Here is a 15,334-nt window from a genome sequence, read left to right on the forward strand (position 1 = left end):
AATGTTGGGATGAAAGATGATGAGGATGTGGTTCTAGACCTACTAAGTTAGTAGAATATTCAAGTACAAATATCCCCTGCCCAGTTTCTGGCACAAAATTGAATTAACATGAGAAATTATCAATCATAATATTAAGCAGTATTTCCCAAAATGCATTTGTCAAACATTATTGTTATGTGATGCCAAATCAAAGAGTTTGAGACAAAATGAATTTGACAATGGTTGCTCCTTCTTGGATATCTGTAATGCACATTAGAATAATCAACACTCAAAACGATCCTTCTCTATGGAAGCCTATATAATTTTGCTAAGGCAAAACATTCCAAAGGTCAGCCTTTAACATACTTTATATCATGATGCTCTTGGAAAATGCAGGATGAGATTCATCAAGAATAAATTTAAGGTGTCCCCTGGTGGCTCAGCAGATTGAGCACCAGGCATTGTCACAGCTGTGGTGTGGGTCGCTGCTGTGGTATAGGTTTGATCCCTTGCCCGGGACCTTCCACATGCAATAGGCGCTGCCCCCCTCCCCCTAAAAAAGAAAAAAAGGAATAAACTTATTAGCTAAAGCCAGAAAACAGAGTCAATAAAAAATAGAAAAGAAGATGGAGAGTGAAGGTCAAGAGATTAAGAACTGACCTATGATAGAGGAGAGTCTAGAGAAGGGACCATCTGACACATGGAAGATAATCAAGGAAGTTCAGTGCCAGAGATCACAGAAGCCAAACTTGAAGTGGGTTTCAGGACATGATGGTCATGCGCTGCAGAAATGTTAAGAAAGCCAAAGCCAAAAAGAAAGAGGACTAGAAAGGTAAATGGATTTATTAAGAGATCAGTTTTCACCCCTGAAAGAGTTTTGATGGATTGGTTTGAAGGAAAATACATGGCGGAGGCTAAAGAAGAAGTATATTGTAAGGGAAATGAAAACTATAGATAATAAATATAGATTGAAAGGAGAAGAGTAGTTCCATGTGTTGTCTATGTCAACTGAGAACTTACCAAATTGGTTAGATATTTGATTATACATAAATATAAACCAACGTATTTTATATGTAAAATCCTGTATCAAAGAAAAAAACAAAACAGCGAACTCTAAAAAAGGGGAATAAATTTAATTCTAATATATTATGTGACTCAGCAGGAATGTTGTTTACCTCGTTATAAGAATGCAGACATTGAATACTGACCTAACTAAACATGATGTAATATAGCAGAGGAAGAAAGTACAGGGAATTAATATATAGGTGGGAAGACAGAGATGCAGGCAGTAGGGTGAATGGTTTTAAACAAAAACAAATCTTCATCTGGAAGGAGATGACATGACATAAAATCTACATGAGGTAACAATAAAGCGTGTAATTTGGAACAATTCAGGTAAATTTCAAGTGGTGATATTATTTTCAAGTCAAACAGTTGCTTCTGGGAATAAGAAAATAGAGGAGCAGTAAGGGAGAGGGAAAAGTATTGCTTTAAAGAATTACTTAACTCTTTAACTCTTTGTGTGCATGCATATCCATTCCCTTTTATCATTTAAAAAGGATGATTATTTCACCTACTCTAGCTTAAAAAGATCCAGAGGGAAGACACAAAAAAGTTCTTATAATCCGGCCATTTTCTTGTCATAGCTGTTAGTTATACTGGTGACATGATATATTGATTAATAAGATTAAAAATATTCCTAAATAAAAATTTAATAGAGTTTTTTAAAAAATTTGGAGTCTGAAATAATTTGTCTCTCTCTGTATATGTATGTATGTATATATGTATATAGGATTTGATAGGAAATATCTTTAGACATTAGTTATTTCATACTTAACTTTTTTTAAATAGGAAATTAAACAACAGAATGGTTTAGTGGTTCCCTAATTCTAGTATGTGTCATATTAGATTGGTAGAAAAGCAGTTATAAAACACTGGTCTCCTGGTCCTTAAAGCCATTCTACCTCCATGACACCAGTGGTAAAGCAAATTCAATTTTTGGTAATTACGAATATAAATGAAAGTTTTTTGAAAGTATGATCTAGTTATGGTGATAAAAACAGAAAGGAAAAATAAAAGACAAATTATTTGATCAGAGTTAGAAGAGAAAAAGATTCATTGAGGAAATGGGAAAAGTTTGGTCAAACATTGTACAGGTTGAAAATATATTCCCGTCAGATTTCCTGCACATATTATTTAGCTCTAAATAGAGTATAAAAATAGCTCTTCTTAGTCTTCAGTCTGTGCAGCATGGGAAGACAGAACTCTAGAAGAAAGCCAAAATCTTATTGATCTAAGAATTTATGGAACTGAGTTGGGGACCTCCTAAACAACTAAAAATCTAAAGGGAAATCCCCAAAATGAAGGACCTTCTGAGTGAGAAGCCCCAAAATTGCTCCCTTCAAGTTGTTGGTTTACTGCCTCCACTGTGAACATGCCAGTGAGAATTTAATGAACTTAGCTGAAGGTAACATCTGGGGAAGACTCCAAGAACTCAGCAGAGATTTTAGCTATTATCTACCACAAGACACATATCTACTAAAAGACACACTTTGTAGGAGTTCCCCACTGGCTCGGTGGGTGAAAGATCCAATGTTTTCACTGCTATGGCTCTGGTTACTGCTGTGGCACAGGTTTGATCCTTGGCCTGAAAATATCCACATACCATGGGTGTGGCAAAAAAAAAAAAAAAAAAAAAAGAAAGAAAGAAAAAAGAAAACACACTCCTGGGCTTTTCATAAAGTTAGGACTGAAGACTGCATCACCAAAACTAAAACATAGACTTGCCCTAACAAGATGAAAATCAAGCCTCCTCAAGTTGAGAGCAAACTGTCTGTAATTTAACTATCTGCTAGAACAAAACTCAGTACTTTTCAGAGGAAGATCCAGAGATTCTGCAATGGATTATCCACAGCATAGCAATAAAAAATTACTAGAAATGGGAAAATGTGACTTATAGTCAATAGAAAGAGACCAACAAAGGACCTAGGTGTTAGAGTTGGCAGCAAAAGTCTTTAAAATAACTATGACAAATATGTTTAAAAGTCTACAAGAAAAGATGGACATAACATATAAAGAAATGGGGAATGGGGACTAGATATTGGAAAAGTAGAAATGAAATGGTCTTTATTCACAGGCAACATGATTCTACATGATTCTCCAAAAATCTATTAGAGTTAGTAAGTGAATTCAACAAGGTTGTAAGATATAAAGTCAGTATTTCTATATTGTTTCAATAGATAATTGAAAAACAACATTTAAAATAAATACTTTTAATAATAGTGTCAAAAAAACATTAAATGCCTAAGAATAAACCTAAGGAAAGATATAAAATATCCCTACTTTGAAAATCATAAAACTGCAGAAATAAATTAAGACCTAAATGAATAGAGAAATATACCATACATTATTGTCACAAGACAATGTTATAAAAATGCCATTCCAGCTGAAATTGATCTATAGAATCAATGTACCTCCAACTCAGAATGCTTTGTTGGAAATTGATGGTGTAATATGAAATGTTATATGGGTATACAGAGGACTAGAATGGCTAAAATAATCTTGAAAAAGAAAACAAGTTGTAAAACTTAGATTATCTGATTTTAAGACTTACTGTAAAACTATAGTAATTAAGACAGTGAATTATTGGCATAAGAAAAGACAAATAGATTGAACAGAATAGAAAATTTAGAAATAGATACCCCCCCATCTTCAACTAATTGACAGAAATGCCAGGAACTCAATCGGGGAAAGAAAATATTTTCAACAAATGGTACTAAAATAACTGGGTATCTATATATCCTAACATGTACATCATAATATATTAAAAAATTAACCTGAGCTGGACTGAAAAACCTAAAAATAAAAACCTGTAACATCTCTAGAAGGAAGCATAAAGAATCATGTGATAGGCAAAGATTTCTTGGTATGTAAAAGGCTATAACCATAAAAGAAAAAAAAATGACATTGGACTTTATCAAAACATACCTTTAAGGGGAGTTCTCTGGTAGTCCAGTGGTTACAACTTGGCGCTTTCACCAAGGTGTCCCGGGTTCAATCCCTGTTCTGAGAACTGAGATCCCACAACAAGCTGCTGCACACAATAGCAAAAAAAAAAAAAAAAAAAAAAAAAAAAAGATAACTTAAGGAAATGAAAAAGTCACATACTTGCTACTGAGGCCTAGTGTAATTATTTTACACAGTTTATATGTAATGGAAATAGGATTTTAACCCAGATCTCTTAAAAAATGGGCTGGAGAGGTGCAAGTTTGAATAGCAATGTAAGTATCATCTTACTAACACAAAAAGTAAAAAGTTGTTGGAATAGGCAATAGCAATTTCAGTATAATATTTAAAATTAGTAAGTAATGATTAGAAATCAAAATAATAATGTGAAGTAGGAAGAAAAGACAAGTAGCAAGTGACATGAGTGCACTAAATCTTTACCTTTATACCTGGGAGTCAACAGAGAACATCCAAAGTTGATAAATCAGAAAATAACAGGAAAACCTAAACATTTAACCTCCGAAAAACTGCTTTAGGGATAGGAAAAGATGGAGGAAAGAATTTTGCTTTTCATTTTGTATCCATTCTCTAATATTTGAATTTTCCATACATGTATATTTATTGCATTGTTTTGAGACAAGTAGATAGAGAAAGAAATAATAGAAAAAGAGGGAGGGAAACCTACATACCTAGAGATTATCACTGTGTATAAGATTTCAGATGATGTCTTTTCATTACACCAGTCAGTAGGGCTAACAATATTTTTATAACTACAAAATAAAAATGAAGCTGTTCTCCCTTTGAAAACCAGAAAATCTCAAATTATAAAAAATCAACTTTGTTGAGCTAATTTATTGCCTACTGGAAAATAACATCTGGTAGTGTTGGAGCTATCTGGTGGGAAAACATTTTTCAGAATGTCAAAGTGTTATTAATTTCTTGGTTTGCATCACCATATTACACTGAACACAAACCACTGTTGTTTCAGTTGATAAAGACTGAAGAGTCCTTAGCCTCAAAGTGCCAGGTAGACTGAAGAATGGTTGCCTACTCGTCAAGCAGAAGGTTCTCACAATAATAGAATTACTGTCAAATAACATTAAATTCTGTCCAATTACTGGGGAAGTAAAGAAGTTCTAAAAATACCCCTATGGCAGTGTCTTTACAATTTGTACTGACATAAGCTCTTCTGGGATTCTTCTCTAAGATTAAGTCTACACCCATAATTATGTCATCATGTATGCAGAAGTGTCATTTTTGCTCAGTTCTTGTAACTTGTTTACAGGCCTGGAAGAGCAATAGCTATTGGTGATGTCCAGAGCCATCTGTCACTTAGATACCAAAACCTGTTATAGTGTTCCCACTAGAGCTGTGATGCTGGTTCATATATGTCCTAAATTAGGTGTGTAGAGAAAAAATTACATGCCATAGGAATGCATTTTATAGCAAACAGAGTGTTGTTCCAGAAACTAGTCATCAGGTTATCTTGGCCATTGTACATGTAGCACATCTGGGGATTATTCTCAGGAAAGCGTTGGGTAGAAGCTCTCTCTTACTAGCGGCTTGGGCTTTATATTACTACTGCAAAGACTGGGAAAAAAATTAAGCACATGTCAAGATCCACTGCACAGCAGGAATTCCCAGCCATTCCACTTCTACATGTGTAACCAAAAGGAATGAAAACATAGGTCCATATGAAGATTTGCATACAAATATTCAAAGCATTTTTATCTGCACTAGCCAAAATCTGTAAACAATTCAAATGTCCTTCAATGGGTGAATGGATGAACAAATTGTGGTATATCCATACTTCAGGAATAAAAAGTAATGAACTATTATTCAGGCAGCAAAATGGATGAATCTTAGAATAATTATGCTGAGTAAAAGAAGCCAAACAAAAATAGAATATATACTGTGTGATTCCATTTATATAAAAATTCTAGAAAATGCAAACTAGTATATACTGGCAGAAAGCAAATCAGTGGTTACTAGGCTGGGGCAGAAAAGGGGAGTTCCCGTCGTGGCGCAGTGGTTAACAAATCCGACTAGGAACCATGAAGTTGCGGGTTCGGTCCCTGCCCTTGCTCAGTGGGTTAACGATCCGACGTTGCTGTGAGCTGTGGTTAGGTTGCAGACGTGGCTCGGATCCCGCGTTGCGGTGGCTCTGCCGTACAGCTCCGATTCGACCCCTAGCCTGGGAACCTCCATATGCCGCGGGAGCGGCCTAAGAAATAGCAAAAAGACAAAAAGAAAAAGAAAAAAGAAAAGGTAGGAAGGATTAATTTAAAAAGGCACACAAAAACTTTTGAGGGTGATAGATATATTTACTGTCTTCCTAGTGGTGATGGCTTCACAATGTTGTGCTTGTGAAGCCATCACAACTATGTATTAAAACTATGTATTGAAGTGTATTAAAACTATGTATTAAAACATAGTTTTAATACACTTCAAATATATGCAGTTTGCTTTATATCAATTATATCTCAATAAAACTTAAAATTTTTAAAAATTTTAAAGCTCTTCTCTTTTTGTTAAAAGACTTTGTTAGCTAAATAGAAAAGCATTACATATAGTGTTGATATTTTTATTTTATGTTTATTTATTATGATTATATGCTGAAATGATTTCTTTCTTTCTTTCTTTTTTTTCTTCTTTTTTTCTTACAGCTGCACCTGTGGCATATGGAAGTTCCTGGGCTAGGGGTCCAATTGGAGTTGCAACTGCCGACTTACTCCACAGCCACAAAAACACTGGATCTGAGCCCATATCTGCAACCCATAGCACAGCTTGTCTCAACACCGGATCCTTAATCCACTGAGCAAAGCCAGGGATGAATCCTGCATCCTCACAGACACTATGTTGGGTTCTTAATCCACTGAGCCACAACAGGATCTCCTGCAGTGATTTCTAACATGGTTAGACTTTTCATTGTTCAGTAATAAAATATTAACTTGTTAAAAGCCTGTTTCACAAAAAAAAAAAAAAAGGGGGGGGGGATTCCTATTGTGGCTCAGCGGTTCGCGAACCCAACTAGCATCCTTGAGGATGTGGGTTCGATCCCTGGCTTCACTCAGTGGATTAAGGAGTTGTGAGCTACTATGTAGGTTGCAGATGCGGCTTGGATCTGGCATTGCTGTGGCTGTGGCGTAGGTCGGCAGCTGTAGCTCTGATTCGACCCCTAGCCTGGGAATCTCCATATGATGTAGGTACAGTCCTGAAAAGACAAACAAAACAAAACAACAACAAGAAAACCTTTTTCATTGCTCAAAGACAGCACAAATATATTAATCAGTTGTCTGGGAGAAAATAAAAACTCCTCCCTCAAAATTAGGAGTATCATAGATTACAAGATTGCATAAAATTTTACCATGCCAATTATTTTGAAATTCAGTAATTGGCAAGTTTATTCAGTAGTCTGCAGATTTATCTCATATATTCTGACCCATTTGTTAAAACAGGCAATTACAAGAGAGCACCACTGGTGAGAATATACATTCTCAGAGCTAAAAATATATCCACACACTTAAATACATTTAATATCTGAGCATCAATTTGCTGAAGCTTTTGTTTCCCTTTTTCATTTTTCTTCTCCAAAGGTAAATGGCACAGCAGATTCTTTAAAGACGAAGTTGCATTTTAACAAGCTGGTTTTGGAATTTGTTCATGTTCTGTGCTTACCATTATTTATTGTTTTATAAAGGTTATATAGGTAGGTAAATATGAATAAAGGTCGATAAAACAGAACATTTTTATAGAACATCCTATTGGTTTAACATACTAAAACTTCTGGCATTTAAAATTATTTTAAATAATAAATATCTTAGAATTATTAGACCTGAAATATTTATGACATATCGGGACAGACAGGAATAGATGGTTTTTAAATACTTACAGAAAAGATTCTATAACTTGATTTGGTAATGTATTTTATGGTAATTTACCCTAAAGTAAGGATTTAAAGTAGAGTACATTCGCTTATTCAGAATTTTGATGAATGAGTTGTTAATAATTAATTTAATATTCTGGTTAATAGGGATGCCATATATACTATACCTGGACTTCTAATTTTTCAAAGAAAATATATTATGAAAGACACTAAAATGAGGCTGTAGAATAAGTGAAAACAGTCTTGAATAGAGGAATAAAGTGTGAGGAATCACTCTTCCCAGTATTAGGGCCCATTATATATATAACTATAGTGGTCAAAACAGTCTGGCATTGATGGAAGAAAAGATGGATAGATCAATGGAACAGAACAGAGAACCCAGAAATAGACCTGCATTTTATCAATGTCAATACCCGGTTATTACATGTAACTGTAGTTTTATAAGATGTCACCACTGGGGACGACTGGGAAAGGGTACAAGGGATTTCTCTGTATTAATTCTTACACATGCACATGAATCTGCATTTATCTCAGAATAAAATTTTAATTTAAAAGCACTAAATAGTAGCAAGTGATAATGGATTTTTTTTCTGATTTGTTTTTAAATTAAATATAGGATTTCACAGTTCTTGGTAGTTTTCATTGTAAAGATTACTTATAACATATAAGGACTATTTAGAAAACTCATTATTTGAAATTTCTAGTTAAGTAAATTTTCAATGAATAATCATTAACCGTACACACTATAAAAAAAGACCTCGGATAGTTCTGGAGATTATGCAGTAACCTCTTCCAAGAGTCGCAAAGGTGAGACATAGCAATTTGTCAACCTGGAAATCTGCTGGTGCCTCCATGCATAAACTATGTCTTGATCATCTGACTGTTTCTCCTGTAATGCAGTAAGAAAACAATGTTCTTCATCAGCGTACTAGAATACTTATACTTTTGCTTATAAGTATCTATTTCACAATCTTTAAATGTATAAGCAAGATTGTCAAGAATATACACAACTGGAATACAATATTAAACTATGCATGAGATTTTTTTTTACAGTATATACAAAAGTAACCTAACCTGAGATCTTATAATGGATGTTATATTTGTGAAAGTTTGTTTTGTTTTTCCCCTGAGGTATGATCTTTTCTATGTTTTAGAAGAAACTCACGTTAAACAGTGAGCTCGTAAAGTGCAGTTCACTTTGAATTAGATAATTTTTCAAATACAATGTCATAAACTTTCAGGGTTTTAGAAGCATATAGACTACTGGAAATGTTTCATAAAATGCTTTATCAAAATAAAGGTATAAAAGTAAGAATAAACCGTCACCATCTGTGAATAGAAAATATGTATTGATCTCTACCCCAGGTTCCTAGCACAGAGCTCCTGAAGCTCTTTTAATTCCTTAGCAATAAGAGCATTAGGATCATCTCTTGTTCTTATCTTTGTCTTTTATAGTCCCTGACATAGGGCTCCTAAAACCCTCATAAATTCCCAAGTGGTTTGGGACTCTCCCAGACCTTGCCCGATGTATCTCTTATGTATCTCTTCATCCGGCCATTCATCTGTATTCTTTATCACATCCTTTAATAAACTGGTAAACTTAAGCAAGTGTTTCCCTGAGGCTTTTGAGCTGCTCTAACAAATTATCTAACCTGAGGATGGAATCATGGGAACCTCCAAATAGTAACCAAATTAGACAGAAGTTATGGGTAAATTGGACACCTATTATTTAAGGTTGGCATTTGGAGTGGGGTGGGAACAGTTTTTTGGGACTGAACCCTTAACCTGTGGGATTTGACACTATCTCCAGGAAGATAGTGTTAGAATTAAGTGAAGCTATAGGACACCCATCTGTGTCATAGAGAATTACTCCACACCTTTGTGAATCTCCACACATTTGGTGACCAGAAGTGAAGTGTGCTGTGTGGAGAGTCCACATCTACTGCACGTGGAAGTTCCCGGGCCAGGGATCGAATCCATACTACAGCAGTGACCTGAGCCACTGCAGTGACATGCTGGATCCTTAACCCGATGCACTCCAACAAACTCCCTGTGTGAGTATTAAAAGGGAAACACAGGAAAGAAACACAGTAGAGAACTGAGTTTTTCCAACATTGGAGGGAAAAAACTGAGTTTTCTCAGTGCATCATTTTTTTTCTGCCCCTTTATCCCACTGGAACCACCTGATTCATGCACTCACCCCACATGACCTGCCTAAACAATTTAAGCAAACTACAGTTGGTCACCAGCTTGCAATGGTCAAACTTAATGATTTTTTGACTTGACAGTGGTGTGAAAGTGATGCACATTCAGTAGAAACCATACTTTAGGAATTCCCTTGTGGTGCAGCAGGTTAAGTATCTGGCATTATCACTACAGTGGCCTGGGTCCCTGCTGTGGGGTGGGTTCAGCCCCGGGCCCAGGAACTTCAGCATGCTGCAGGTATGGGCAAAAGGGGGAAAAAAAAAAGGAAAAAGAAATTATACTTCAAATTTTGGCATTGATTTTGAATTTTTATTTTTTTCCCCACAGTAGCAATATGTAGTATGGTGCTCTCTCCTGATCTTGGGCAGCAGTAGAGGAGCCACAGCTCCCAGTCAGTTAGGCAGTCACAGAGGTAAACCACAGACCCACTTACCATAAAACCATTCTGTTGTTCACTTTCAGTTCATTATTCAACAAATTACATGTGTTATTCAATACTTTAAAAATAGGTTTTTGTGTTAGATGATTTTGCCCAAATGTAGGCTAATGGAAGTTTTCCGAATAAGTTCATGGTAGGCCAGCCTAAACTATGACATTCAGTAGGTTAGATGTATTAAACACATTTTCAATTACAATATTTTCAACTTACAATATGTTTATTGGGATGTAGTCTCATCAAAAGTCAAGATCTGTAGTGATTTCTTTGCTGTGGCCTGTTTCTCAGCTCCCACCCTAGTCCATCTTCCAGACTGTCCCCAGAGTGATCTTTCTTAATAAGCAACCTGCTCACCTACACTCTCTCTCACTCTCTTTTTTTTACTTAATCTTTTTAGCCATACCCATGACACATGGAAGTTCCCAGGCTAGAGGTTGAATGGAAGAATCAGAGCTGTAGCTGCCAGCCTACACCACAGCCACAGTAATGCCAGATCTGAGCTGCGTCTGCAACCTACACCACAGCTCACAGCAATTGCAGATCCTTAACCCACTAAGCAAGGCCAGGGTTCAAACTCGTGTCCTCACGGATACTGGTCGAGTTCGTTACCATGGAGCCACAACAGGAACTCCTCTATTTGAAATCAAATCATTGCTTCTGTTTGCCTAAAATATGAAGTCTAAACTTTACTGGCCACTCAAAACTATCTAAAATCTAGGCCCAACACTTGCCACCCCTGAGTATGCATCTCGCCATCCATATGGGCCACTTCATCTTTTCGGAACATACCATGCTTTTTCTCATATGGGCCCTTTAATCTAGAGCACCCATCTTGGTCTTTGCCTGGTTAATGATCTCACTTCCTCTCTGAAGCTGTCCTCAGTATCTTGAGACAGCTCATCACTCCTTTTTGCTCTCACAGGATTTTACATGGAAGAATAGTTTCTATTTATTGAGTGCTTACTAGGTACCAGGCACTGTGCCTAACTAAGCATTTTACAGACGTGATCTCATTTAATCTTCCCAGCAGCCCTATGAGGTAATGTGGCACTTTTCACAGTGTCTTCTCATTCATTGTTTTCATATCTATATTCTCATTTGAAGAGATCAGTCTTACTCATCTTATTTGAACCACCTCTTCCTATAGCGTCTGATCAAATCAGGTGCTCAATAAATATTTGTTGAGTGAGTGAATGATGGAATGAATAAAGTGAAATAAATACAATAGGGTGCTTTAAAAAAAAAAACTCGTTTATTTTTTACCATACTGTCTTTACCATACTGCACATGGCAAGAGCTCTGGGAATATGTTTCCTAAACTAAATACCTCCCTCCTTGCTCCTGGCATGATGCCTTAAATCCCCATGGTTCTCAAAAATACCCTATCTTTATTTTTTATTCTTATTACCGTCAACCTAGATTAGACCCTGTCTTGCCTCTTATTTAATCGCCTCATCTACTTTCAGATCTTCTCCTCTTTAATTTTTACTAGACATCATGGGAGAGAGCAATTTTCCTAAAATACTACAATGATTATGTATTTCCCCTACTTAAAAATCTTACATTAAAAAAAAAAAAATCCTTGAAGTTCCCATCGTGGCTCAGCAGTTAGCAAACCTGACTAGCATCCATGAGAAAGTGGGTTTGATCCCTGGCCTTGCTTAGTGGGTTAAGGATCCGGCATTGCCGTCAGCTGTGGTGTAGGTCGCAGACATGGCTTGGATCCTGCATTGCTGTGGCTATGGCGTAGGCTGGCAGCTACAGCTCCGATTGGACCCCTAGCCTGGGAACCTCCATATGCCACAGGTGCAGCCTTGAAAAGACAAAAAGACTGAAAAAAAAAAAAAAAAAGAATCCTTGGATTTCCTTGGTGGCCTAGCGGGTTAAGGATCCATCATTGTCACTACTGTAGCTCAGGTTACTGCTGTGGTATGGGTTTGATCCCATGCCGGCAAACTCCTGCATACAGGGGTACTGCCAAAAAAAATAAAATAAATTTTTTAAAATAAAATAAAATAAAACCTCTTAGCCTGGATCTGTCTCCTAAATGGAGGATCTGGGAATTAGACAGCTGTGAACCATCACCAGCAGTGATGGACCTGTAAGCCTGTGTCCCTCCACAGGGACCATTTTGTTCACCTAAGAAAAGGGCAGCCCTCTAGGTAGATGTAGCTTCAGGTGCAGGGCACAAATATATGGAGAGATCTTCGGTAACCATAGTATTTTTCTTCATAGTTGGAGAGGCAGAAAGAGCTGGAGAACACAAAATCTATAGAAAAACAACAGTTTATGAGAGAGAAAAAAGAGAGGGGAAGAGAAAGAGACTGGAGACTGCCTGGTTCCTGTCAGCTTTCCAGATTGGGTATAGTCCCTATTGAGATACCATTGCCTATGGCTGAGGAAAATCCAGCATTCTTTCCATAAACTCCTTTTTCACTTAAGGGCAAAATGAGTTGTGCATTAGTCACCTAATCCCACAAGGCTGAGAGTAGTTTTTCCAAGTAACATGCAGTTTCAGGCACCTGTTAAATATATGTCCAGTGTGAGTTAGACTCTGGTTCTTAACCTTGGATGCACATTAGAAACACCTGAGATGCTTTTAAATCTACCAATGCCTTTGTCCCACTGCAGACTAATGCACTGCACGTACATTTGTATTTTTTAAAGCTTCCCTGATGATAAAATGTAATCTGGAATTATCACAGATAATACAAACACTCAGAAAGAACTGGTAGCACCTTGGAGTTCCCTTCATGGCTCAGCGGTTAATGAACCCGACTAGATCCATGAGGATGTAGGTTCGATCCCTGGCCTCCCTCAGTGGGTTAAGGATCTCATGTTGCTGTAAGCTGTGATGTAGGTCGCAGACATGGCTTGGATCTTGCATTGCTGTGGCTATGGTGTAGGCTGGCAGCTGCAGCTCCCATTCCACCCCTAGCCTGGGAACTTCCATATGCCATGAGTTCAGCCCTAAAAATAAATAAATAAATAAATAAATAAATGCCAAAAAAAAAAAAAAAGAACTGTAGCACCTTAAGCCATTTTCATTTGTTAACTCATCTATATCAAATCATTTAATAGATTACACAGTTTGGGAAAAGATTTGGACAGGAGGTAGGGTCAGGGTAGGATCAGAAACAGTAAAGGAAAGTACATAAAAAGAGAGAGGAGGAGTTCCTGTCGTGGCTCAGCAGAAACAAATCTGACTAGTATGTATGGGGAAGCAGGTTTGATCCCTGGCCTTGCTCAATGAGGTATGTTGTAGGTGGCAGACGCAGCTCAGATCTGGCATTGCTATGACTGGTGGTGTAGGCCAGCAGCTGCAGTTTCAGTTCGCCCCCAAGCCTGGGAACTTCCATATGCCTCAGATGTGATCCTAAAAAGACAAAAAGGTGGGGGGGGCAGGCATTGAGTTCAGCTCATTTTTTCGTACAGCAAATTATTAGGGCACTGGAAGTGGTTGCAGAAGCTGGTAGCTGATCAAGCAGAAGGAAAAGGCTTACTATAGTCATTTTCATTCCAAAAATATGGAATTCTTTTGAAAGGATATCTTATAAAACAATATTTTGATAAAATTTTAGTTTGAAAGTCAAACTAAAACAATATAACATAATCTCTAGATCAGCATAATTAAGCAAGTGATCATAGCTTAATGTCAAATTATTAGTTCTGTATTAATAAATAGCTATTAATAATGTGATTATTAGGAGGCAGCATAAATTCCAAGAATATTAAAAACTATATATTTTTAAGGCTCTATTTCTGATTTCCCCACAGTGTTCCCTTAACTCAAGTATAATTTCATTCTGCTTAAAGTGTCGCTGCTACTATACTTCTTAATGCATTCTGTCTGGAGTTATGGCTATTTCAGTGCTTACCTTTGACCTTCTACTTACTTAGAAGCTCCTTGAGAGAATCAATCATAGTATTTATTTTTGTATTCCTCCCAAGAAACTTTCTTCAGTTAGAGCATGTTAGTTTTATTTGTTGTGTTAAGCTGTTTTATTTAGGCATTAATTCTACTGCAAATAATGGTAAACCATACCATAATGGCTTGAACCATGGATTTATTTTTCTCATATAGCAATAAATCCTGATATGGGCAGTCCAAGGTTGGTGCAGCTTCTCCAGGAAGCAGTTAGGGACACATTCTTTTTCCATCGCTCTACTTCTGCCATCTTTGTATGTCACCTCATGATCGTAAGATAGCCGCTACACCTCTAGGCATTGCATAATTTTTCCGGCAAGAAGGGGATAGGTTCAAAAGACCCAAAGGAACATTCCAACTCAATCTATCCTTTTAAAAATGTTTCCTGGAATCTTAGCCAATAACTGTACATTGGTTAGAATTGGACACATGGTTATGTCTGGACCAATAGTCAAAGATGATTAGGAAAAGGGAATTATGGATAGGGGTCGAGCCAGCCAGAAACTGTGCCATAAGTTTTTATTCTAATTAGACTTGAAAGGAATATTACAGATTTTTTGGCACCCTCTCCCAGGATCTGACAGCCAAGAAAAATCTTGGCCCAGAAATATCTGGGATCAATAGCCAGGTAATGGCAGAAAAGAGACTAAGACTAGACTAAGATCCAACTATCACCATTCCTAAGCCACCAAGCATTACATATATCTGCATACGGACCACCAGAAGGTCCTTCTTTAAAAAGCTATGAGTTATTTCCAAAGATAGAATTTAGGATGTTGGAATTTTGTTTTAGCTGTCTCCGAAAGAACCTTACCTTTCTTGCAAAGCTTCAGAGAAGCAAATACGAAAGCAGACCTTCCAATCTTCCTTTGGTTTAAAGGATGGCAAAATAGGA

The sequence above is a fragment of the Sus scrofa genome, chromosome 4 (genome assembly GCF_054392235.1).
Source record: "Sus scrofa isolate SSC_HxYL_T2T_F1_AM1 chromosome 4, Sscrofa_HxYL_maternal_Yorkshire_Landrace_v2.0, whole genome shotgun sequence".
Taxonomy (NCBI): Eukaryota; Metazoa; Chordata; class Mammalia; order Artiodactyla; family Suidae; genus Sus; species Sus scrofa.